Below are 24,910 nucleotides of genomic sequence, written 5' to 3' on the forward strand. Positions count from 1 at the left end.
AGAGGAGAAAAGGAGAGAGAGGTAGAGAAAGAGAGAGAAAAGAGAGAGACAGAAAGTGAGCGAAAAGGAGAGAGAAATACAGAGACAGAGAGAGGTAGAGAAAGACAGAGAGAAAAAGACAGAGAGAGAAAAAGAGAAACTTCTGTACAATTTCTTTTTTTATTTTTTATTTTATTTTTGAATAAATACAAATACAGAATCCTCTTTCTTTACATACTATAGGAAGTGTGTCAATTGGTTGCAAAAAGCTTTTGTGCATCTCTTCCACCGTCATCACCTATAATGCATATCAAATCATATATTTTGAATGAAATATAATTATAGATATTACTATCATCATGCCTCAATTTTCATTTGACCACAATTGTATGATTTCTTAACAACATGGGCTCAATTGTGGTCATAAATTGAGGATTACCTGTACTCCCCCTCAAAATGAAAGTAGTTCTTTCCATTTGTCTTGTTTTGTTTTTGTTTTGTTTTTATTGGATTTATATGCCGCCCTTCTCCCAAAGGACTCAGGACGGCGTACAACATTAAAAAACACACATCCCAAAAGTTAAAAAGAAATTAAATATATATCCAAAAAAACAAATTGAATTTATAGAACAATACATTTAAAAAATGAGTTAAAATTAACAGGCCAGGCCGGCTTGCTGGAAAAGCCAACTTTTTAGGGCATGTCGGAAGGACCGGAGGTCAGGGATTATGCGAAGCTCTGGGGGCAGCTCATTGCAGAGGGAAGGCGCTCCCACAGAGAAGGCTCTCCCCCTGTGGGCCACCAGCCGACACTGTCTGGCTGACGGCACCCTGATAAATATGTGCGGTATGAGAAATGGACATTTACATCTATGGCTTGTTAGGTTTAAAGTGTCAAGGATTGTGTTAGATACTTGCTTCAAACTATAGTGGTCATCAAGGTACGCCTTTTCTCCATACACGGCCTGCCCAATGTCCTGGTCTCTGACAACAGGCCCCAATTCACAGCCATGCAATTTGAGACCTTCCTAGCAGTTCAGGGAATCAGGCATGCCCTGGTAGTGTCATTCCATCCGGCATCCAATGGTCAGGTGGAGAGAATGGTGAGATCTGCAAAAGAGGACCTCTCTAGGATGGGCCCGGGAGATTGGCAAACACGGGTTGACCATTATCTGCTAATCCAACATATCGCACCCAGTGCCACTACAGGGAGAACCCCCTCCGATCTTCTCATGGGTCGCCGGCTACAGTCCCACTTAGCCTGGCTACACCCAAACTATTCTGCCGCATCACCCCCTGACTCCACAAGCAAGATTTGGAACTTTAGCATAGGGGATTCAGTTTACGCCCACAACTACATTGGCGGAACTCTGTGGATTCTTACCTTGTAGAGCTCGAGGATGGTTGGAATTGGAGAAGGCACGTTAACCAACTCCGTGGCTGCCTCTCCAACTCCACTCTTAGACAACCAGAGGTAACTCCTGCCCAAGTTAGCCAAAGCCCTACCCAAACAGAGCAAACACTCACTCCTTCTACAGGCAGCTCAAGCCTGAGAGTACTGGGAAACCTATCTGGTTATGTTGCAGACCCGCAGCAAGCTCCGAGCGAACTGGCTCCAGAAGCTCCAGCCGCAGCCTGTGAAAGGTTCCAGGAGCTTTCACCAAGCGGAGTTGCGGAGCAAACAGGTCCGTCCGACCTGTCCAAAGAACACCCTCTGACTGAACTGCGCAGGTCTGGCAGAGCTACCCAAAAGCCCGCCTACCTGCGTGACTACGTAACAAGTAGGATTGTTCCATCTAAGCGGGGAGGGGTGTTAGATACTTGCTTCAACTGTAGTGGTTTCCACCAAGGTCCGCTGTTCTGGTGGGAACAGAGGTTTAATCTCATTGGTTGAAGGGTCTGACAGCTCCCTATAAAAGGGCTGCTGTCAGACTCAACCTTCGCTGGATTGTTCTTACTTGTTGCACTTTAATAAAGAGCTGTTGTTGCCTTTTAGCCTTGTGTGCCTTTCCATTACCCAATCTAACAGATTACACCACAAAACGTGAATAGTCACAACAACAACAAAAGTAGTTTAGGACAAAGGCCATAATCTAAGAGAAAGGGATAAAACAATCCCATGTGCTCAGCTAAGTGGCAGGACCAACTGTTTAGCTAATCTGTTGTGGCCAGGCAGTGGCCAGTGGAGCTGGCAGCAGATTCGGACAGTGAGGAGGTTGGGGAGGAAGATGGGCCAGTCCTGGAGTCTGGGGAAGGCTCGGACAAGGGCTCTGTGTCAGAGGCGGTCGCCTCTCCCTATTTGCGGATGCCTGGGATCGCATCACATTGGACGAGTGGGTCCTCCAGACGGTTAGGCTCGGGCTTCAGCTGGAGTTCCGCTCGCAGCCCCCAAATAGATTCCGCACCTTCACCTCCTCCAGAGACCCAGCCAAAAGGGCCTTTAAGGCCCTTCTCTACATGGGGCTTCCCTTGAAATGCACCCGGAGGCTACAGTTGGTCCAGAACGCAGCCGCGCGGGTAATTATGGGGAGTACTAGGTACTCCCATGTGACACCGTTCCTGCGCGAGCTGCACTGGCTTCCTGTGGTCTATCGGGTGCGTTTCAAGGTTTTGATAACAATCTTTAAAGCGCTCCATGGCTCAGGACCTAGTTACTTGCGGGATCGTATTCTGCCCCATACATCCCTGCGACCAATCCGCTCGCACAGAGAGGGCCTCCTCCAGGTGCCGTCCACTAGACAGTGTCAGGGGGCGGCGCCTAGGAGTACAGCCTTCTCTGTGGCGGGCCCAGCCCTGTGGAATGACCTCCCTCCGGATATTAGGAATACCTCTGACCTCCGCTCCTTTCGTATTAAGCTTAAGACCCACCTATTCCAAGTAGCTGGCCTGGCTCAACTTTGATCTAACCATATCGCTCCTGACGGGTTTTTAATTGGGTATTTTAATTATATTTAATTATTTAGGGGGTTTTTAATCACTGTATTCTAATTGTTTTTTATTCATCAGCCGACCTCCTCCTTGTGTATGTCTCGGTATATGTCTCTGTTATATGTTTGTTTTGTCCACATATTTATTTCATATGTTTCATTGTACGCCGCCCCGAGTCCTTCGGGAGAGGGTGTGGCTAAGAAATAAATATTTATTTATTATTATTATTATTTATAAGGCTAACGCCATCAAACACCTGTTAGACATCAGGGCTATAGAGAGGGTACCAGAGGGGAGAAGGGCTCTGAATTCTATTCAAACCTGTTCCTGGTCCCCAAGAGTTCAGGGGGTGGAGAGACATTTTGGACCTTAAACTGCTCAATTCCAGAGTGGTCTACCGTAGGTTCAAGTTGGCCTCTCTGAAATCCATCCTAGAGGGCATCAGACAGGGCAATTACCGGGCCTCCATCGACCTCACAGAGGCCTATCTGCATATCAGAATCGCCCCATCAAGGTTACTGACTTATCAACTGCAGTGATTCACTTAACAGGTGAGGCAAGAATGGTCATAAAATGGGGAAGAGCTCATTTAAGAAATGTCTCACTTAACAATGGAAATTTGGGGATCAATTGTGGTCGTAAGTCGAGGACTACCTGTAATTTCCTGGAGGCTAATTGAGACTGGAGGCTAAAACATACAATGAACGGTTGCAGGAACTGGGTATGTCTAGTTGAATGAAAAGAAGGACTAGGGGAGACATGATAGCAGTCTTCCAATATCTCAGGGGTTGCCACAAAGAAGTGGGAGTCAAGCAGTGATGTGCAGTCAGGTGAGGCAAGTGAGGCACAGCCTCACCCCTGTCATCATGAAAAGAAAAGAAAAATTGTAAAAGAAAAAAGCTGAGCTAGTTGCTGCCTCACCGTGGATGATTCTGCTTAACTGTTTAAAAAAGCCTCTAAAAAGCGCCCTCTACTATGAGGCAGTAGAACTGCATGCCTCACCTAGTCTGACTTTAGGCATTTTATGATCACTCGAGCAGAGTTAAGCAAGGGTTAAAAGCCTAAAAATTCCTGACGTACTTGAGGCACGCAGTTCTCCTGCCTCATAGTAGAGGGCGCTGTTTTAGAGGCTTTTTTTAACAGTTAAGCAGAGTCATCCATGGAAGCCAGGCAAAAAGCCATGCTGTAGCACACACACTTTCCCCCAGCCTCTTTCTTTTGGAAGGCTCGGATCGGCTCCCCTCTGGCTTCTCTGCCTCTTCTCTCACCCCAGCCTGCCAACAGGAGGTGAGTGGGTGGGCTTTATTGCATTCCAGGCATTTCCCACCCAGACAGCAGGCTGCATTTGCAATGGTGGAGGTGTTTGGGGAAGACAGCAGGGGGATGGGGGGATGGCAGAAGAGCTGCTTTCAAGCCACTGGAAAAGATATCCAATCCAACTTGTGTGTGTGTTTCTTTGTTTGAGAGTGAGTGAGAGAGGGAAGGGGGTAGGAGAGATAGTCCAATCCAACGTGTGTGTGTGTGTGTGTGTGTGTGTGTGTGTGTGTGTGTATTTGAGAGAGGGGGAGGAAGGGAGAGAGGGAGGAAGGAGGGAAAGGGAGAAGAAAAAGAAAATGAAAAAAAGGAAACTTATTTCACAAAGGAGGGAAGCAAATGCTGTCGTTTTAAATCGGAACTGAGCATGCCTGGCTGTGGAATTCTGGGCGTTGAAGTCCACAAGTCTAAAAATATTTGAAGCCCACCACTGTGCCAGTGCCTCACCAGCCATAAACCTCACCGCACACTGGAGTCAAGCCATTCTCCAAAGCACCTGAGGGTAGGACAAGAAGCAATGGGTGGAAACTAATCAAGGAGAGAAGCAACTTTGAACTCAGGAGAAAATTCCTGGCAGTTAGAGCAATTAATCAGTGGAACAACTTTTTCTCCAGAAGTTGTGAATGCCACGACACTGGAAATTTTTAAAAAGATATTGGATAGCCATTTGTCTGAAGTAGTGTAGGGTTTCCTGCCTAAGCAGGGGGTTGGACTAGAAGACCTCCAAGGTCCCTTCCAACTGTTGTTCTGTTCTATTCTATGCTATGCTATGCTATGCTATTCTTTCTTTCTTTTTTGGGGGGGGGGGATGTTAGCAGCCAAACGAACAGTGGATTTCTCCTCCATTGTTCTTCCTTCCAAGACAAAAAGTTTAAGCTACCACACGTGGCTGTTTCGCAGCTTAATAACATCTCGGCCACTAATGACTTAATCCATTGCTTGCTACTGATTTTTTTAATTAACAACCACTTCATCAAGATGGGCCTGGATGAAAGTCGTCCCCGAGATTAAGATCTCGCCTCTGCAATCGGCGAAAGTCCTTCCTCCTTCTCCTTACACAGCCGAAAGCGGGTGGACAATTTGGAATGGGACACCATCTCTGTAGGAAGTCAACACCCACCCTCCTAGAAGAATGAAATATTTTGTTTAAAAAGGGGAGAGTATTTTTCATTCCCCTAAATGAAAAATGAAGAAATTTGTGGGGGTTTTTTAGAGGCAGAAAGTTTCCTTCAAGAGCCCACCGCAGATGTCGGCGCGTAATAATAGGGAGCTGATTGAAAACTCGATAGCTCCATTCATAAGCGAAGCAAAGACTGCGGGTGGAAATCCATTCAAGGCAGGATATTTTGAAACTCCCTGCAGCTGGGAGTCTGGACAATGGGGGAGTGGTAGGGTTCGCCCCCTCACTCAAGATCCAAAAAAAGGAAGAAAGCCATTAAGCCAGAACTGGGCAACATTCTTTCAGAACACGAGCTCCTGCATTGCATCCCTCCAGAGCAGTCCAAACTTCAACCAAATTAGCTCAGATAAGCACCTAGGCATGAGGGGGAACCTAGGCACGCATGCCACAGGTGGCATGCGAAGCCCTTTCTGCCGGCACACGAGCCGTCACCCCAGCCCAGCTCCACCACACATGCCTGCATGCCTCCTGGCGGCCATCTGATTTTTGTGTTTCTCCCATGCATGCGTGGGGGCAGTCGGATGCGGGAGGTGCATGTGCATGCACGGGAGCTGTGCATGCATGCACGGGGGAGGTCGGTGTTCCCAGGAGGCTGCAGGGAGGCCTACTAGGCCCAGAATAGGCACAAGGGGGAGGGGGAGGTGAGCATGCCCCCCCATGGCCCATTTTTACTCCGAGGAGGCTGCAGGGAGGACTAGTAAGCCCGAAATGGGGGGGGTCGCACAACATATGGGGGGGAGTGCAGAGGCGAGAGAGTGCAGGGGGGTAATGTGCGCATGCAGTGGGGTGGGGAGACCACAGGGGTCACGCACGCATGCGCAAGGGGGGGTGTCACATGCGCATTGTATTATGGGTGGGGGCACGTTTTCGCCATGCGACGACAAAATGGTTAGCCATCAGTGACCTAGGATTTGCATTTCCTCTTTTGCCTATAGAGCCAGCTGTGACCCCTACATGACCTCATAGGAATCTGACAACAGCCAATAGAATATTAAAGGACATGTTCTTGCACAGGAACAGGAAGCTCAAATACAAAGCCCAAGAGAAGGTATTCAAAAAAAAAAAAAAAACCCACTCTCAACTCCATTTTGTCACCTGCCGCAGAACCACAAAAACGTACGATTCTGCTTCGTCAATAAACCATCTTTCCAATCAGCCTCCATGTTTCCAGTGTCTTCGTCCCTGCTTGGAACTGAACCGAGATGGATGTTTCTTCCCACGCTTCCGACGAACGAAACAGGATTGTGCCTTAAATGGACTAAATGATTGTAAAGGCTGGTCTGTGGCCACAATAAAAAAAATTACTACGGCTATTATAATGCCACCGCATAGGATTATCCAGGGAGGGAGGGAGGGAGAATGAGCAGGAAACAGAATTGGTAGTAAAGGACGTAAAACATCAAATTGCGTTCAGCCAGAAGGAGAGTCGGTGGGGAAGGGGTGGGGCGGGGGGAAAGCATCGTAATTGCACAATAATTCTGTTGCCACTCGAAGATTCTCATTTCGGTTTATCTGTCTGGAATGGTTTTACAGAGCTTGGCCGGGGGAGGGGGAGGGAATGTAAAAGGCAGTGTTTTTTTTAAAAAAAAACATGGTTTCCCCCTGAATCCTAACCCTGGCTTGAGCTTTGGGTTTGCAAACCAGGGTTTTAGAGTCTCTGTTGTCCCCTGCTTTCCATAGAGAGGAAGCTACTGTAAGTCTATTGGTAGGATGGGAGGAGCAGAGAATGGAGGGGGGCCTCTTTTAAAGCTGAGGCTTGAGGAAGCCATCCCCTGTATAATATTGGCTTCTGATAGCAATAGCACTTAGACTTATATACCGCTTCACAATGCTTTATGGCTCTCCCTAAGCGGCATCAGAGGTGGTATTCAGCTGCTTCGTACCAGTTCACCCGAAACGGTAGCAAAAATCACGGGTGGGCCCGCCTTTCCTCCCACCCACCCCAGTTCCATGCTATCCTATTTAAGCACATTTTAGAGGCCGGGCGCGCGCATGAAAGTTGCACGAGCAAAGGGCATTCAGGGAAGGCCAGGAGCATGCGCTACGAACCGGTGGTAACAAAATGTGAAACCCACCACTGGTCAGCATCCTGACCCCAACAATCTGGGTCCTCATTTTACTGACCTTGGAAGGATGGAAGGATGGGTCAACCTCATGCTGATCAGGATCGAACTCCTGGCACTGAGCAGAATTAGCCTGCAATACAATAACAGTAGTACTTAGACTTATATACCGCTTCACAGTGCTTTAGACTTATATACCGCTTCACGGTGCTTTAGAGCCATTTCTAAGTGGATTACACAGTCAGCATCTTGCCCCCCAACAATCTGGGTCCTCATTTTACCAACCTTGGAAGGAGAGAAGGCTGAGGCAACCTTATGCTGATCAGGATCGAACTCCCGGCACTGAGCAGAGTTAGCCTGCAATAGAATAACAATAGCACTTAGACTTATATACCGCTTCGCAGTGCTTTAGAGCCATTTCTAAGTGGATTACACAGTCAGCATCTTGCCCCCCCAACAATCTGGGTCCTCATTTTACCAACCTTGGAAGGAGGGAAGGCTGAGGCAACCTTGAGTTGGTAAGGATGGAACTCCTGGCAGTGGGCAGAGTTAGCCTGCAGTACTGCATTCTAACCACTGAGCCACCAAATTAACAGACCTACTGTCAAATCACTGAGCTAATTGATTTAACGGTTGTCTGTGTCTGGCAGAAGGGCGGAAGGCAGAATAATGGAATAACAGAGTGGGAAGGGAACTTGGAGATCTTCTAGTCCCGTGATGGCCGACCTATGGCACGCATGCCACAGATGGCGTGCGAAGCCCTTTCTGAGGACACGCAAGACATTGCCCTGTCAGCTCCAGCACGCATGCACGCCAGGGGTGGGTTCCGGCTCCGATCGCAACCGGTACGCTGTACATGGGGCTAGGCATCCTCGTTGGACACATGCACTGTGCACGCATGTGCATGCCATCACCCTGCGACACCCAGCTGCTCAGCAGAGGTCATGCAGGTATCGGACGCTGTGAGCATATGTGCAATTGGCCCAGTTGCTTCAAAAACAAGTAAGGAACATGGGCGATTAGATGGCAGGGCCAAATGAGCCACTGTACTGGTACAGTGGCTGCTGCTCCCAGCTAATACCGGTATGGCCGTACTGGGCCGTACTGCCCAGAACCCACCACTGATGCACGCAGTAGCCAGCTGATTTTTGACCTTGATTTTTTGCCACTTTTCGCCCTCCGGAAGCTTCAGGGAAGCCTCCAGAAGCTTCTGTAGGGCAAACATATGCCCAACACGCAAACTGGAAGTTTGGAAACAGACTTTCAGTTTGCACGTTGGGCTGTTGTTCACCCTCCAGAGGCTTCAGGGAAGCGTCCGGGAGTCTCCGGAAGCCTCTGTAGGGGGGGAAATCTGCCCAATGTGCAAACCGGAAGCTTGGGGACAGACTTCCAGTTTGTACGTTGGGCTGTTTTTCGTCCTCCGGAGGCTTCAGGGACAAAAACAGCCCAACGGGCAACCCGGAAGTCCGTTCCTGAACTTCCAGTTTGCGCGTTGGGTATATGTAAACAGGCCATTTCTGGCCTCCGGAGGGCTCCGGGTGGGGGGAGAGGCCTCTTTCGCCCTCCACAGGCTCCAAGAAAGCCATGCACGTATCCGCGGGGCAGCTGGAGGGGGGGGTTCCATGCGCATGCACAGGGGGCACAGTGGGGGGGCATTAAATTATGGGGGTGCACGCAATAGCACTTGCAGCCGAAGAGAAAAAAGTTCCCCAATTCTGCTGCTCTATACCTTGTCATACAAATGACTGCCCCATCTCTTCTTAAAAACCTCAATGATGGAACACCCAACACATCTGAAGGCAAGTCATTCCACTGATTAAGACATGATAGCAGTCTTCCAATATCTCAGGGGTTGCCACATAGAAGAGGGAGTCAAGCTATTCTCCAAGGCACCTGAGGACAGAACAAGAAGCAATGGGTGGAAACTAATCAAGGAGAGAAGCAACTTAGAACTGAGGAGAAACTTCCTGATAGTTAGAACAATTAATCAGTGGAACAGAAGTTGCCTCCAGAAGTTGTGAATGCCCCAAGACTGGAAGTCTTTAAGAAGATGTTGGATAGCTATTTGTCTGAAACGGTGTAGGGTTTCTTGCCTAGGCAGGGGGTTGGACTAGAAGACCTCCAAGGTCCCTTCCAACTCTACTATTGTATTGTATTGTATTGTATTAATTAATTGTTCAGAGGCGATATTTGTTGGTTCTCTGAACTACTCAAAATCTCTGCTACCGGTTGTCCAGAACCTGTCAGAACCTGCCAAAATTCTCCCCTGGGTGGGAGCGCATGCACAGAAGACTGTTTGCATACCATTTTGGGGTTTGGGCTCATGTTTTGGGCATTCTGCACCCAAAAGGTTAACTGTCAGGCCTGCAGCGGTTCATTTAAGAATCTTTGGCCTGCCACACTCTCTTTCTAGCTTCATCTTTAGTATGCATATTCATTAAGGGGGTGGGGGGATATCAATGGGTAGAATGTGTTGTTTTCAAAATAAAAAAAAAATCCTTTCTAGAAGCTCAAGGTTATTCATTGTCTCCGCACCTTGGCACCTGGCCAGAACCAGCTGGGTGGAGATGCCAGCGTGGAAGAAGAAGATTGGACCATGTGATGGAAGGGTGGGTGCGGGGACAAGATCATGAACTTTCAACTGGGTGGGAATCCTAGATAACTTCCAGAATTGGGATTTCCACAGATGTACCAACATGTCTGACTTATTAAATTGGAACTTTAAGGAGAGATTTGCCTTGGACTCTGATTTAATTCTACATGATAATTGGAACGCTGACATTAACCATCACTGATCTAGATAATATAGATACCAGTAGAAAGGTAGAAAGATAGATAATAGAGATAGATAGATAGATAGATAGATAGATAGATAGATAGATAGATAGATAGATAGATGATAGATAGATAGATAGATAGATAGATAGATAGATAGATAGATGATAGATAGAGAGATAGAGAGACAGACAGACAGACAATTACAATAGAAAAGAAAGAAAATTAAGAATATACTAGAAAGAAAAGGAATATATACAATTATATACATTTATACACACACACATATAATTTATACACACACAAGTAGTATAAAATATAAAAGAAATATCTTCCCTCTTCATAACAAATATAAATAATTCCCTTCTCTTAAAATGCAACAAATGAATTCTTAGAAACATTGCATGTTCAATGATGTGCCCAATGACTCAAACTTCAGCTGCTGACAACCTACATTCAAAAATCATGCCCAGACCTTTAGATCACTGATAGTCCAAGGACCCTAATCCTAAATAATTAAGGTAACAACTAGCACATATGTACTAGTCGTTCCCGACTCTAGGGGACAGTGCTACTTGCATTTTTACATGCTTTTGAACTGGTAGGTTTGGCAGAAGCTGGGACAAGCAACGGGAGCTCACTCCATTACGCGGCGCTAGGGATTCGAACCGCTGAACTGCCAACCTTTCTGATCAGTAAGCTCAGCGTCTTAGCCACTGAGCCACCGCGTCCCTATATGATTACCTCTACTTAAATTTTGCTGTTGTCTATTGGAGGGACCAGGTTTCGTGCAGTGGGCCCGAATCTCAGTTGGCGATGGGGGAACTAATTGACGAGTCTTTGTCAAAAGGTGTGAAGTTCATTCCAACGACAGAAGAAGTTGTGCAGCCGTAATGAGAGGGCATGGGGAATTTGCAAGCGAGCAATTAATGAGAATAAAGCTGTCCGAAAGGAAGAGAAAAAGAGAGATGCAAAGGTTTTAAAAGATCCCTGCTGACCCTTGGCATAATAGCGGGAAAGAAATAGAGTGGGTCCCTGTGGTAAAAACTATTAGAGTGGGCAGATTATAAAACTATTAACCAGAATGTAACTCCCAATTAAAAGATGATTTAACACTGGAATCTGATGGATGAATTTTGATTAAATAGAGGGACTATTAGCAGCCTTGGGAAATGGACTTCGCCCGCCACTTCGCCAAGTTAAAAGGCCGTTTGAAATAAAAATTTATAAATTAAGGTTAATTACTTTAAATAACAGGGCTGGAAGCAATAAAACAGAATTTATCATATTCTCCGAGGTTAGGAATTGAGGGTGGGGGAGGGGGTGTTGGCACATGATGCTCGTACCTCTCTTAGTGGAATAAAGCCCACTGAATAGTTATCTTCTGTTACAGGTTGGAAAAAATTAAAAAAATTTAAATTAGGGTTAGCCACAAAGCGAGGGAAGATAAATACCGCGTTTCCTCGAAAATAAGACAGGGTCTTATTTTCTTTTGACCCCTGAAATAAGCGCTTGGCCTTATTTTCGGGGAGGTCTTATTATTTTTGAGGTGCAGGAGGCGGTGAGCATGGTCACCTCGTGGCTGATGCTGTGTTGCAATATTTTCGGAGAGGGCTTATTTTGGATGAGGGCTTATTATCCGGAGAGGTCTTATTTTCAGGAAAACAAGGTCGTTTCCTTATTACTCAAATGGTAATCAAATGTTTTTTGCAGTCATCAACGGAGAATCTCGTGAAGTATTAGGTAAAGGTAAAGGTTCCCCTTGCACATATGTACTAGTCATTCCCGACTCTAGGGGGTGGTGCTCATCTCCGTTTCTAAGCCGAAGAGCCAGTGCTGTCCGAAGACGTCTCCGTGGTCATGTGGCCGGCATGACTAAAAGCCGAAGGCGCACGGAACGCTGTTACCTTCCCACCAAAGGTGGTTCGTATTTTTCTACTTGCATTTTTGCATGCTTTTGAACGGTTAGGTTGGCAGAAGCTGGGACAAGTAACGGGAGCTTACCCCGTTACGCGGTGCTAGGGATTTGAACTGCTGAACTGCTGAAACGTTCTGATCGACAAGCTCAGCATCTCAGCTCTGCCGATCCGCGCACTGTGCACCAAGGATGGCAGTATCGCGTTCTGCAGGCAGGGAACCCTCTTTTCTGCGGGCACGCGAAGAGCGATCCCAGGACCGGAGATCCCCATATGTGCATGTGGCAACTAAAATCCTCTGGCGACACAGAAAAGGGGATGGTGGGTGGTGTTCCTTGGGTGGGAAGGGGGCAGCAGGGCAATGGCCAAAGGGAATTTCGACGTGGGCAACGACGAAGCAAGTTTTGCATGAACTCCAGGGGCAAACTGGTAGGAAACGGGCTGCTCTTTTTAAGTGTCTTTTCAGACAAACCATCACCCAAAACTACTGGAAACAAGAGCCAGGAGTTAATGCCCCCGAAAAGGCTCCTCTGATACCGTAATACCCCCCGCCTAGGCAGGGGGTTGGACTAGAACAGTGTTTCCCAACCTTGGCAACTTGAAGATGTCTGGACTTCAACTCCCAGAATTCCCCAGCCAGCATTGGCTGGGGAATTCTGGGAGTTGAAGTCCAGACATCTTCAAGTTGCCAAGGTTGGGAAACACTGGACTAGAAGACCTCCAAGATCCCTTCCAACTCTACTATTGTATTGTAATCCAGGAGAGGAAAACAGTTCTGATGCTTTTAGAGCAGTGTCTCTCAACTTTGGCAACTTGAAGATGTCTGGACTTCAACTCCCAGAATTCCCCAGCCAGTAGGCTGGGGAATTCTGGGAGTTGAAGTCCAGACATCTTCAAGTTGCCAAGGTTGGGAAAAATTGCACTCTTCTAAGTGACTTAAAACCAGACATTGGGAAACTGGTATCACTTCATCGAGCCCATCCATCACATTAAGAATTTACTGAACAGTGTAGTAGTTACTAAATTTTGCTGAGTTTACTAAGTTACTAGTTACTAAGGTTTTTGATAAATGACTATCAGACTTTGAAAACCTGGTATCACTGGATCTTGTCCAACAATTTTGTTGAATTAACATTAACTAAAAAGGTTTTTAAATTGGATTTTGAATAAATGTGCAATTAATTGTTATAGTTTTGAATTTTCCTGTTACAAACCGCCCAGTCACATGACCCCCCCCAACCACGCCCACCAAGCCACACCCACAGAACCAGTAGTAAAAAAAAAATGAATTCCACCACTGGGATCAGTTTGTAGCACCAAGGGGGCGGTGGACTGAAAACGTTTGGAACCACTGGACTAGATCATAGAATAATAAAGTTAGAAGGAGCCTTAGAGGTCTTCTAGTCCAACCGTCAACTCAATTGCCTTCTCTGTTGGCAGTTCCAATCTGTGTCGGTGTATCTTTTCAATAGACAGCTGTCAAACTGGTTGCCACTCATGTTCTTTCTATGAAGCTGAGATACACTGGTTTGATATACGAAGGCATCACTAATACAAGATGGGAGATGATAGCTGTATTCCAGCATTTGAGGGGCTGCTACAAAGAGGAGGGGGTCAACTTATTTACTTGAAGGCAGGACAAGAAACAATGGAGGGAAACTCACCAAGGAGAAAATCAACCTGGAATTGAGGAGAAACTTCCTGACAGTGAGGACAATTAACCAGTGGAACAACTTGCCACCAGAAGTTATGGGTGCTTCATCACTGGAGGCCTTTAAGAAGAGAGAGGACAGCCATGTGTCTGAACTGGTATATAGGGTCTCCTGCTTGAAGAGAGGGCTGGATTAGAAGACCTTCAAGGCCCCTTCCAGCTCTATTCTGATTGATTGATTGATTGATTGATAGATAGATAGATAAAACCCGCTATCATTTTCAATTTAGGCACCTGGGATGTATTGATGATGGTTGCAGCATTCTGGGATCATGTCAACGCCCTTTCTGACCTTCCCAGCCATCTTCCTACAGGCAAAGTCAATCCTGGATTTGCTTAATGACCATGTAATTCACTTAACAACCATGGCGGAAAAAAAAGAGATTGCAGCATCGCACGTGATTCACTTAACAACCACTTTCCTAAGCGGTGGAAATTTGGGGCCCAGCTGTAGTCGTAAATCGCGGACTCTATCTCTACTGTCTGTCTCTTTGCCAATTTCCCATTTTCCCAATTGTAAATTCTCACCCACACTGCTGTTGATGAATTGAATGACTGACCAGAATGGGTGGTGGTGGTGGAAACAGCAATCACAGTCCTCAACTTACAACTGTCAGGGTTCCAAATAGCATCCAAAAGTAAATCAGAGTCCAAGGCAAAGTATTGCTCAAAGTTCCAATTTATAAAGAGAGCCATGTTGGGCCATCTGGGAAAACCCAAATCTGAAAGCTTCCCGGTTTTCCACACCCAGTTGAAAGTTCAAGATCTTGCCCCCACACACACACAAGTCCATCCCATGGTCCAATCTCCCACTGCCATGCTGGCAGTTTCTACCCATCCAGTTCCGGTCAGGTGCAGAGGTGCAGAGACATAGGATGACCTTGGCGTTCTAGAAAGAATTTTGTTATGGCTACCTATCATCTAACTCCATACAATCCCCCCCTCCCATTTTCCCACCATAGAAAATGCAGAGTAGAATAATAGAAAGTGTGGCGGGCCTGAGGTCCAAAAGAAAAGATGGCTGCAGGCCTGGCAACAACCACAATGGAACTCAACATTTCCATTGCTGAGAGAGACATTCTGTGAAGTGAGTTTTGCCCCGTTTTGCAACCTTTCTTGCCACAGTGGCTAAATGAATCACTGCAGCCATTAAATGAATCACAGCCATTAAATGAATCAATGCAGTGGTTACAGGATACCCAAGCGTCATTTCTAGTACAGGCAGTCCTCGACGTCCGACAGTAAGTGTATGGCTAGCTGATGAGAGCTAAATAGCTTGAAATAGATCTATACTAGTCTCCCTTTATTTATTGAGCCCAAAATTTCTGCAGCTAGTTGGAACATTGGTTACGTGATTTTTTTTCTCCCTTTTACGAACTTTCTTGCCACTGTTGTTAAGTGAATCACTGACATTAAGTGAGTAACATGGTTCTTATGTGAATCAGGCTTCCCCATGGACTTTGGTCGCAAAAGGGGATCACATTACCCCGGGACCCAGCAATCGTCATAAATACAAGTCAGTTGCCAAGCCTCTGAATATCAAGAGTTGATCACTCTTTCACCTAGCTACTGACATTGACTTTTAATCATGTGATCACGGGGATGCTGCCATGGCGCTGCCAAGAGAACCGGTTCGGGGGCGTGGCAGGCCTGGTTTGCTGCCGGTTCCAGCGACCCAGGCTGCCACGTTTCTACCGCCTCAGCCAAACTGAACCGAACCGGTTGGAACTCACCTCTGGTCCTAAGTGTGAAAAGCGGTCATAAGTCATTTTTTTCAGCGCCGTTGTAACTTCAAATGGTCACTGTTGTAAGTCCAGAATTACCTGTATGTGTTTCTATACTCACTTCTGCCACTATGCACAACTTCATGTTGGCTCAGGAAGGAGGGGAATGGGACCGTGGCTCGCGCTGATCTGAGGCTAGCGCTGAGGAGCCTCCTGCAGACGCGGTCCCATCCCCCTCCTTCCTGAGCCAACATGAAAGGGACCGCGGCTCGCGCTGATCTGAGGTTAGCGCTGAGGAGCCTCCTGCACAAATACAACACAAATACAACACAAATATAAAAAGGCAACATTAAAAATATGGTTTTCTGCCTGGATGGTCTCCTGCAGTGATCCGATAGACAGAAAGGGGGAGTGGTGAGTTCCCTCCCATATTTGGGCATACCAGGGGTTGTAACACACATACATACATACATACATACATACATACATACATACATACATACATACATACCAGTGACGTGCGGTGAGGTTTATGGCTGGTGAGGCTGGTGACGTCATCAAACCGTGTGGTTGCTCCGATCGCACGGGCGCAGCCTGACCGGAGAAGTTTCTCTTCTCAGAAATGTCAGAAAGGGACAGGCAGGCTGCCACAGCTCCACTGAGAAGACATTTCTGAGAAGAGAAACTTCTCCTTTCTCCTCCTTCCCCCCCCCCCCCACTCCCTTCTAGCACTGATGATGTTACCTAGGCATTTTTTGCATCGGGCGAGCCCAGGATCCTTGCAAGGGGAATGGGATCACGTGTGCAGGAGGCTCCTCAGCGCCAGCCTCAGATCAGCGTGAACCGCGGTCCCCTTCCCCTGCACACGTGGTCCCATTCCCCTCCTTCTTGAGCCAACATGAAGGGGACTGCGGCTGCGCTGATCTGAGGCTGGCGCTGAGGAGCCTCCTGCACACGTGGTCCCATTCCCCTTGCAAGGATGCCGGGCTCGCCCGATGCAAAAAATGGCGAGATCAGCACACTTGGGGCTGCTGCTGCGATGTCCAGGGAGGCAAAACCAAGCCGCGCGCCTCTCTCAGCCACTTTCGCAGCTTCCCGGAGTATTTTTTATTTTTATTTTCATGATGAGAACAGTGAGGCTCTGCCTCCCCTGCCTCCCCTGACTGCACGTCACTGATACATACATACATACATACATACATACATACATACATACATACACACACACACATACACACACACACACACATATTTATTTATTTATTTATTTATTTTCACTTAAAGAGTAGTATTTGTTGCACGCCGTGGACAGAATCTAATTTTTATATAAGAATCAAGCTTTTCCTATAGACATTAGCAGCTTGGATAGCATTACATTCCGTGCCTTTTGATGGATTCCGGGGTTTATACAGACTTAGAGGTGGGGAAAATAGGAACAGGCTGGCAAAATCCATGCGAGTGGGCCTATCTGGGAGAAAAGAATGCAGGGCCTTTAATTTATGAGAGACAAAGAGATACAGTAGTTATTGTCAGGAACAGAAATAATCCTTTTATAATTTATTCGGCTTCGGAGGTTGAGGATCTGCATAATTCTCAGCAGGCAGAGTAATGTTGGCTCTTGATAATACATTGCCTATCGTGTACCTTCTGAAGGAAACACAGAAGCCCAGGCAGAAAGAGAGAGGGGAAGGATGGAGAGGAACAGAGAGGGGGGGGGAGAGGGAGAAAGAGAGAGAGGAAGGGAAATGGAGGAGGGAGGGGGAAGGAGAAAGAGAGGGAGAATGAGAAAGAGATAGGGGAGAGAGAAAGAGGGAGGGAAAGGAAGAAAGACAAGGGGAGGGAGGGAGAGGCAAAGAGAAAGAAAGAAAGAAAGAAAGAAAGAAAGAAAGAAAGAAAGAAAGAAAGAAAGAAAGAAAGAAAGAAAGAAAGAAAGAAAAGAAAGGATGGGAGGGTGGGAGGAAGGGAGAGAGAGAGAAGGGGAAAGAGAAGGAGAGTGGGAGATTGAGAGGGAGGGAGGGAGGGAGAAAGAGAAGAGAAATGGAGGGAGAATGAGAAAGAGATAGGGGAGAGAGAAAGAGGGAGGGAAAGGAAGAAAGACAAGGGGAGGGAGGGAGAGGCAAAGAGAAAGAAAGAAAGAAAGAAAGAAAGAAAGAAAGAAAGAAAGAAAGAAAGAAAGAAAGAAAGAAAGAAAGAAAAAGAAAAGAAAGGGTGGGAGGGTGGGAGGGAGAGAGAGAGAGAGAAGGGGAAAGAGAAAGAGTGTGGGAGATTGAGAGAGAGGGAGGGAGGGAGAATGAGAAGAGAAATGGAGGGAGAATGAGAAAGAGATAGTAGAGAGAGAAAGAGGGATGGAGAGGCAAAAAGAAAGAGAGAGAGAGAGAAAAGAAAGAAAGGGAGAGAGAAAGGAAGAGAAAAAGAGTGTGGAGAGATTGAGAGAAAGGGAAGGAGAAAGAGGGTGAAGACAGACAGAAAGAGAAATGGAAAGAGAGAAAGAGAGGGTGAGAAAGAGGGCGGGAGAAAGAAAGGGAGGGAGAGACAGACGGAAAGAAAGAGAGAAGGAGGGAGACTTTTTCCCGTTTTCATTTTTTCCCGAAGTAATTCTGAAAATTTGTTAGATTTTACAAGTAAATCCAGCTCCCTTGGCAACTGACATGTTTATTCTTCCTGTGTAGAGCTAGAAAGATTTGATGTATGCCAACATTTCTAGTTTCGCCCATCAACTTTTGATGATGGCATTACCAGATTTATGCTGTGCCCCACCCGGAGTTTGTGGGGAGTGTGGCAGCATCAAAGTCAAAGAAATTAAGTAGACACGTTAGACGTTTCATTCTCCTCTGTTAAAAACCTGATCAAAGATCTTATCCTTCTCGCCGCCTTTAATCTGAAAGATGCATGCTAGAGAGTTCTTTCCTATTTTATTTTCTATTTAAATTATATATTAACAATACTAGCTGGATACCCGTGCTTCACGACAAAACTATGTGATTGGGCAATGCAGGAGAAATCCGGTTCATTGTTCACTGTGATTGAAACACATAAGAAAATATCACTCCCTCCACCTTGAGTCCGGAAGCAGTTCCATAGGTGGAAGATGTAGACATTGTGGTAAGGTACTGACGTTTAGTATTGTAAGGAGTCCTGGACCGCTCCTGAGTGAAGGCGTGGAACATCTGCCAGTTTGAACTGAGGTAACCGAACGTGAGGCAACTGGCAGTTGGAACCGAGTTCTTTTCAGCTGGGGAGGGGGAGTAGAATTCCTTAGCATCAGAGCGTGTTAATTATTATATAAGAAATACTAAAGATCTGGTGGTCATTTCAAAAAATCCTTTCTTAGTGAGCACCTAGAAACCAAGAGGAACATACGTGCCAAATTTCAAGTTTGTGGGCTTTAGGAGATGTCATGATGAGTGAATGGTACTTCTCTCTCTCTCTCTCTCTCTCTCTCTCTCTCTCTCTCCCTCTCTCTCTCTCTCTCTCTCTCTCTCTCTCTCTCCCCGAAAACAAATGTGTGTGTGTGTGTGTGTGTGTGTATTATACAGATAATCCTCGACTTACAATAGACTTATGACCAGTTTTCACACTTATGACCATTGTAGCATCCCCAGGATTATATGATCAAAATTTAGACACTTGTCAACTGACGGTCACAGTAACCTGGGGCTCATGTGATTACCTTTTGTTGCTCTCTGACAAGCAAAGTCAATGGGGAAGCCAGATTCACTTAACAAGCATTTGACTAATTTAACAACTGCAGTGATTCACTTAACAACTCTGGCAATAAATGTCATAAAATGGGGCAAACTCATTTAACAAATGTCTCACTTAGCAACAGAATTTTTTTGGTCATAAGTTGAGGAATATTATTATATTATATTATATTGTATTGTATTGTGTTATGTTATCATCTTATCTTATCTTTATATTATATTATATTATATTATATTATATTATATTATATTATATTATATTATTACATTACATTACATTACATTACATTACATTACATTACATTATATTATATTATATTATTATAATGGATCTCCTGCTTGGGCAAGGGGACCTACAAGGTCCCTTCCAACTTTGCTATTCTAAATTTGTAGACATCTGCTAAACTTGTAGATATGATATGACGATATATGATATGTGATGTGATATGTGATATGTGATACATGATGCATGGTACATGATACATGATTTATTTTGGAAAGTTGCATTTCTTGTTCCTATTTATAAGTAGTTCTCAATTTACAACCATAATTATGGTAGTAAATTGTGGTGGTCATTAAGCAGTCAGCATATGATTGTGCCCAATTTTTTTTGGCGGCAGCCATTAAGCTAACGCCATAGTCATAAAGCAAACCCATTTTCTTCAAAGGATGCTTTTTATCAAAATCTGGAAGGAAATCAGCAAAAAAAAAAAAAAGCCCACCAGAAATTGCAGTCATGTGATCTAGAGACAATGCAAACAGCCATAAATGTGAGCCGGTTGCCAAGCACCCAAAATGCAATCATGTGACTGGGGCAGCCTTTGGAACTCCGGAACCGGGTGTTAAGTAGGTCTGTCGTAACCTCAAACAGTCATTAAGCAACCAGTTCTTAAGAGAGGACTACCTATAGAGCTTCCTACTGCTGTATCTCCAATGTAAATCAGTGCAGAAATCCTTCCCCAACAAGATTACAAAATGCAAAAAGCAAAAAAAAAAAAACCTTTTTTCTGCATGACTTCCTTTCAAATATTGGAAGATGTCTGCCTCTGATTGTATTCCCAAGGCTACCTACTTCTGCTTTTGGTTATCAACCTGCATAAGATTCTGGTTTCAAGCAGCTGGACATCTCAATTGCCCTTCTTTAAGAGAAGACCAGGGGTGACAAGCTGGCAGTCTTCCATTATCTCAGGGGCTGCCCCAAAGAAGAGGGAGTCAAGCTATTCTCCAAGGCCCCCGAGGGCAGGACAAGAAACAATAGGTGGAAACCAATCAAGGAGAGAAGCAACCTAGAACTAAGGAGAAATTTCTTGATAGTGAGATCAATTAATCAGTGGAACAGAAGTTGCCTCCAGAAGTTGTGAATGCTCCAACACTGGAGGTTTTTAAGAAGAGATTGAACAACCAAGTGTCTGAAATGATAGAGGGTTTCCTGCCTGAGCAGGGGGTTGGACTAGAAGACCTCCAAGGTCCCTTCCAGCTCTAATCCAATTGATTGTAGTTTTTGGAACCAAGCTACCTCAAATGGGCCAATTTACAGAATTTCATCCAAAATTAATGCGGGGTTCGCAGCCCCCGTAAGATTGAAATGTAAGCAAACTTAGGGTTGGGTAAAATGTGTTCGATGAATTCATTAGAAGACATTTTAGGACTCCTGTAATTTTTCCTTAATCCCATCCTTCTCACAAAAAAATTCTGACCCCTTGGAACAAACAGAAATCAATATTAACCTTAGATACAGTTTCTGAGGCAACATGCATGGCAAACTACTAAAACGGGCAAAGAAATTCTGATTTTATGATCTCTGAAGGTTCCTTCCAGTGCCCAGCTCACAACACTTGACTGATTTTCACTTATTTCAATGAGCTAAGCGGGCTCACACCTGGTGAGAGCTTGGATGGGAGACCACTAAGAGATCCCGGAGCTACATTGTAGATTGGGAAGTTTTAAAAACTGGCAACCGTTCACACCAAGAAAACTTCGCAAACATAAACTGTCTGTTGATTTTCTGGACCTCATCTGAGCTTCTCCTTGAGAATCTTTCACATTTTTGATTTAGAACAGGGGCCTCCAAACTTGACAACTTTTAAGATGGATGGACTTCAACTCCCAGAATTCTCCAGCCAACATCATAATCTTTTAATCAGCCCATAATAATTCCTTGTGGGATGGAATCTGGGCAATTGAATGGAGCTGTGTGTTTACTGGCCGGATCCCTTTCATGTCACCAATGCGGAGGTTTTTTTTTTCCCATCAGATGTATTCTCAGTGTGCCCAGAGAGAGAAATATCCGCCCCTATCTAGGATTGAACTCCCAGCCTCCTGATTACGAGGCGAGAGCTCCACCTTTAGGCCACTGCACAAAATTGTATTATAAATTCTCCAGGAAACATGAGGCTAGGGAATTCTGGGAGTTGAAGTCCATCAGCCTTCAAGTTTTGAGATCCCTGGTTTAGATGGAGAAAATTCTTTCTCGTTTTCTCTGTGAATTTAGCTCCCAAGCCGATATATATCCATTGTCAAGTGTTTTAACAGTGTGTTTGACTAATCAATGTTGAACCTCATTTCCAAGTCTAATTGTGACACATTGAGAAGATCGCGTAAGACTGCCTTACCTGATTTTTTTTTCCTTTTTAAATTTAGTTCTCAGATACATCCCATCCTCTCTTTTAATTGATTTTGAAGTTCGCTGAAGACGGCTTTTGTTTTATTTCAAGGATTAATAAGCCCTGATGAATGTGTTTACATAATCTGTAAGTATGGAAATTCATTTGACTGTTTCTCTAACCTTTCAGAGGTCAAAAGATGAAAATTAGTTTCCACCCAACAAGAAGCAATGGGTGGAAACTAATCAAGGAGAGAAGCAACTTAGAACTGAGGAGAAATTTCCTGACAGTTAGAACAATGAATCAGTGGAACAGAAGTTGCCTCCAGAAGTTGTGAATGCCCCAATACTGGAAGTCTTTAAGAAGATGTTGGATATCCATCTGTCTGAAATGGTATAGGGTTTCCTGCCTAAGCAGGGGGTTGGACTAGAAGACCTCCAAGGTCCCTTCCAACTCTACTATTGTATTGTATTATTGTATTGTATTGTATTGTATTGTATTGTATTGTATTGTAAAACCATGTGGACCAGCTTTAAAATAATATACAAAAGCCCGCTCCCCTTTCACCCCTCTTTTATGTCCTAAGTGGTGGGGGGGCAATCACCTGCCATCTCTGACTTTACTCCCAAGTCCACTCTGACTTCTGAGTTGTTCTTTTCTTCTGGCAGCTCTGCGCATGCGCACACTGGGAACAGGCTCCAGCTGTTCCTCTGCCTCACTGCTGTCCAGCTTCATAGGCACCTGATCACTGTCAGACGGCCTCGGCCCCGTCTCTGGCTCCGATGCAGAGCCCTCCTCCGAGCCGTCCCCAGCCTCCAGGACTGGCCCATGTTCCTCCCCAACCTCCTCACTGTCCAACTCTGCTGCCAGCATCGCTGGCCGCTGATGGTGGGCCACAACGATCGGTACAATGAGCAAGTGGCACTGATGGTGTTACCTAATTGGGGCATGAAACACCTGCAAGAAAGCAACCAAGCTGAGAGAGCACCAAGGACCCCTCCTGCAGACATCCCGAAAAATAAAGCTAGGGGCAGAGGGAGAGGGGAGAAGGAAGGCCGCCGCACCCCACGCTCGCGATCGGAATCCGGCACCCTCACCCCGACCTCCCGGGGGTCCCCTTCCCCACTGAAGGGCTGGCTTCTTCTTTTTTTGCAATGAATGCGAATGGTGGTTCCATCAGCTGAAGATGACAAGGGGAGGGGGGTGTTTCAGGAGGCGAGCCACCGAGCAAAGGCAGCCCAGCCATTCAGTTACATGATCTAAATTCTAATCAAACATCATTTAAAGCATGTTTTATTTCTGCCTCTGGAGAGATAGTTCCTCCCGAGCCCTCGCCATGGCAACCAGTGTCTCATTTCAGATGTGTCATGCCACATTATCATCCTAGCAACTCAAACAGGCCGCCTTGACAAGCCCTCGCTGCCCCTTGCGAAGGCGGAATGTTCTGGGCTTATGCTGTTTATTTTGGGTGTCAGGAGGCCGGTGGCAGATTGAAAGGGAACTCTCAGGCGCCCTCCCCCCCCTCCCACCTCGACTCGCGCCGCAAGACTCCTATCCCCCCCCTCCCTTCCTCCCCCCCCTTTGGAGAAGAGAGATAATTTGGGGAGCTCTGGGCCTGCACAGGCATGCAGAGGGAAGGAGGGGGTGCTTGTGCCGAGCATGGGGGCTTTGCTCGCTTGCTCGCTCGGCTGGAGGGGCTCGGTGGGCCAGGGGAGGCATAAAAGGGGCAGGGGGCTCCTCACAAAAAGCGGTGGGGGGGGAGGAAGGAGGGAAGGAAGAGGAGGAGGGAGAGGAGAGGAAAAAGAGGAGGAGGAGGGAGAGCAGAAGGAAGAGGAACAGAAAGGGGAGGAGAGGAAGGATAGAAGAAGAGGAAGGAAAGAGGAGGCAGAGGGAGAGAAGAGGAAGAGGGGAGGGGAGGAGAAAGGAGGAGCAGGGGGAGGAATATGGGGAGGGAGAGGGGAAGAAGAGGAGGAGGGAGGGAGGAAGAAGAGGAAGAGGGCGGGAAAGAAATGGAGGAGGAAGAGCAGAAGGAAGAGGTACAGGAAGGGGAGGGGGAGGAAGGGGAGAGAAGAAGAGGAGAGGGATGGAGGACAAAAGAGGAGGAAGGAAGAGAAGGAGGAGGAAGGGGAGAGGAGGAGGAGAGAAGGAAGGGAGGATGTGAGGAAGGGGAGAGGAAAGAGAGAAGGAGGGGAGGAAGAGAGGGAGGGAGAGAAGAGGAAGAGGAGGAGGGAGGGGAAAGGAGGAAGAGCAGGGGGAGAAGGAGGGGAGGGGGAAGGGAGGGGGTGGGGAGGAAAGGAGGAAGAGGAGGGGGGAGGAAGAAGAAAAGGAAGAGGAGGAAGAAAGAGGGAAAGAAGTGGAGGAGGAAGAACAGCAAGAAGAGGAACAGGAAGGTGAGGGAAGGAAGAGGAAAGGGGAGGGGAGGGAAGGAAGAGAAGACAAATGTGGGATGGAAAAGTTGGCAACATGGAACCTCAGAAATCCCTTGTCCTCTTTTGCATCTTCCTAAATATTTTGGGTGGCCTCAAAACACATGGAAGGGGGGGGGGCTTTGGGGTCTCCTTGCCCCAGCCAACCAATAACAGAAACAAGAACCATCTGTCTGCAGCCCAACAAGACAGCCATATCAGAGCTCCAAGGCAGAAAACAGCTACCTCAAAGGATGCTCAGAGAGTTAATTTAGCAGCGTGTTGGAAGAAATGTCCATTTGAGTTCAGTTCCAAGCGGGGGGCTTTTATTTTGATTGGTTGTCAGACTCCCAAGCTTGGTTGAGCCTTGCTGGGTGATGATGTAATGAAAGGGCTTTGGGATTCCTGCTATGGCTCTGCCTGAAGGAGGCAGATCTTTGTTATGTAGAATAGACTGACTGAGACCTTAATGGTCCATTGACAAAGGTGGGGAGGAGCTAACTTTCTGCCTTCCTTTTAGGGAAAATATTCTATCCTTTTAATATTTCCCCAAACATCTAATCATCCTAGGAGAGGGGTAGGTGCTAACTTCCTACACAGTATCTAGA

Source organism: Natrix helvetica (genome assembly GCF_964273705.1).
Source record: "Natrix helvetica genome assembly, chromosome: 2".
NCBI lineage: Eukaryota > Metazoa > Chordata > Lepidosauria > Squamata > Natricidae > Natrix > Natrix helvetica.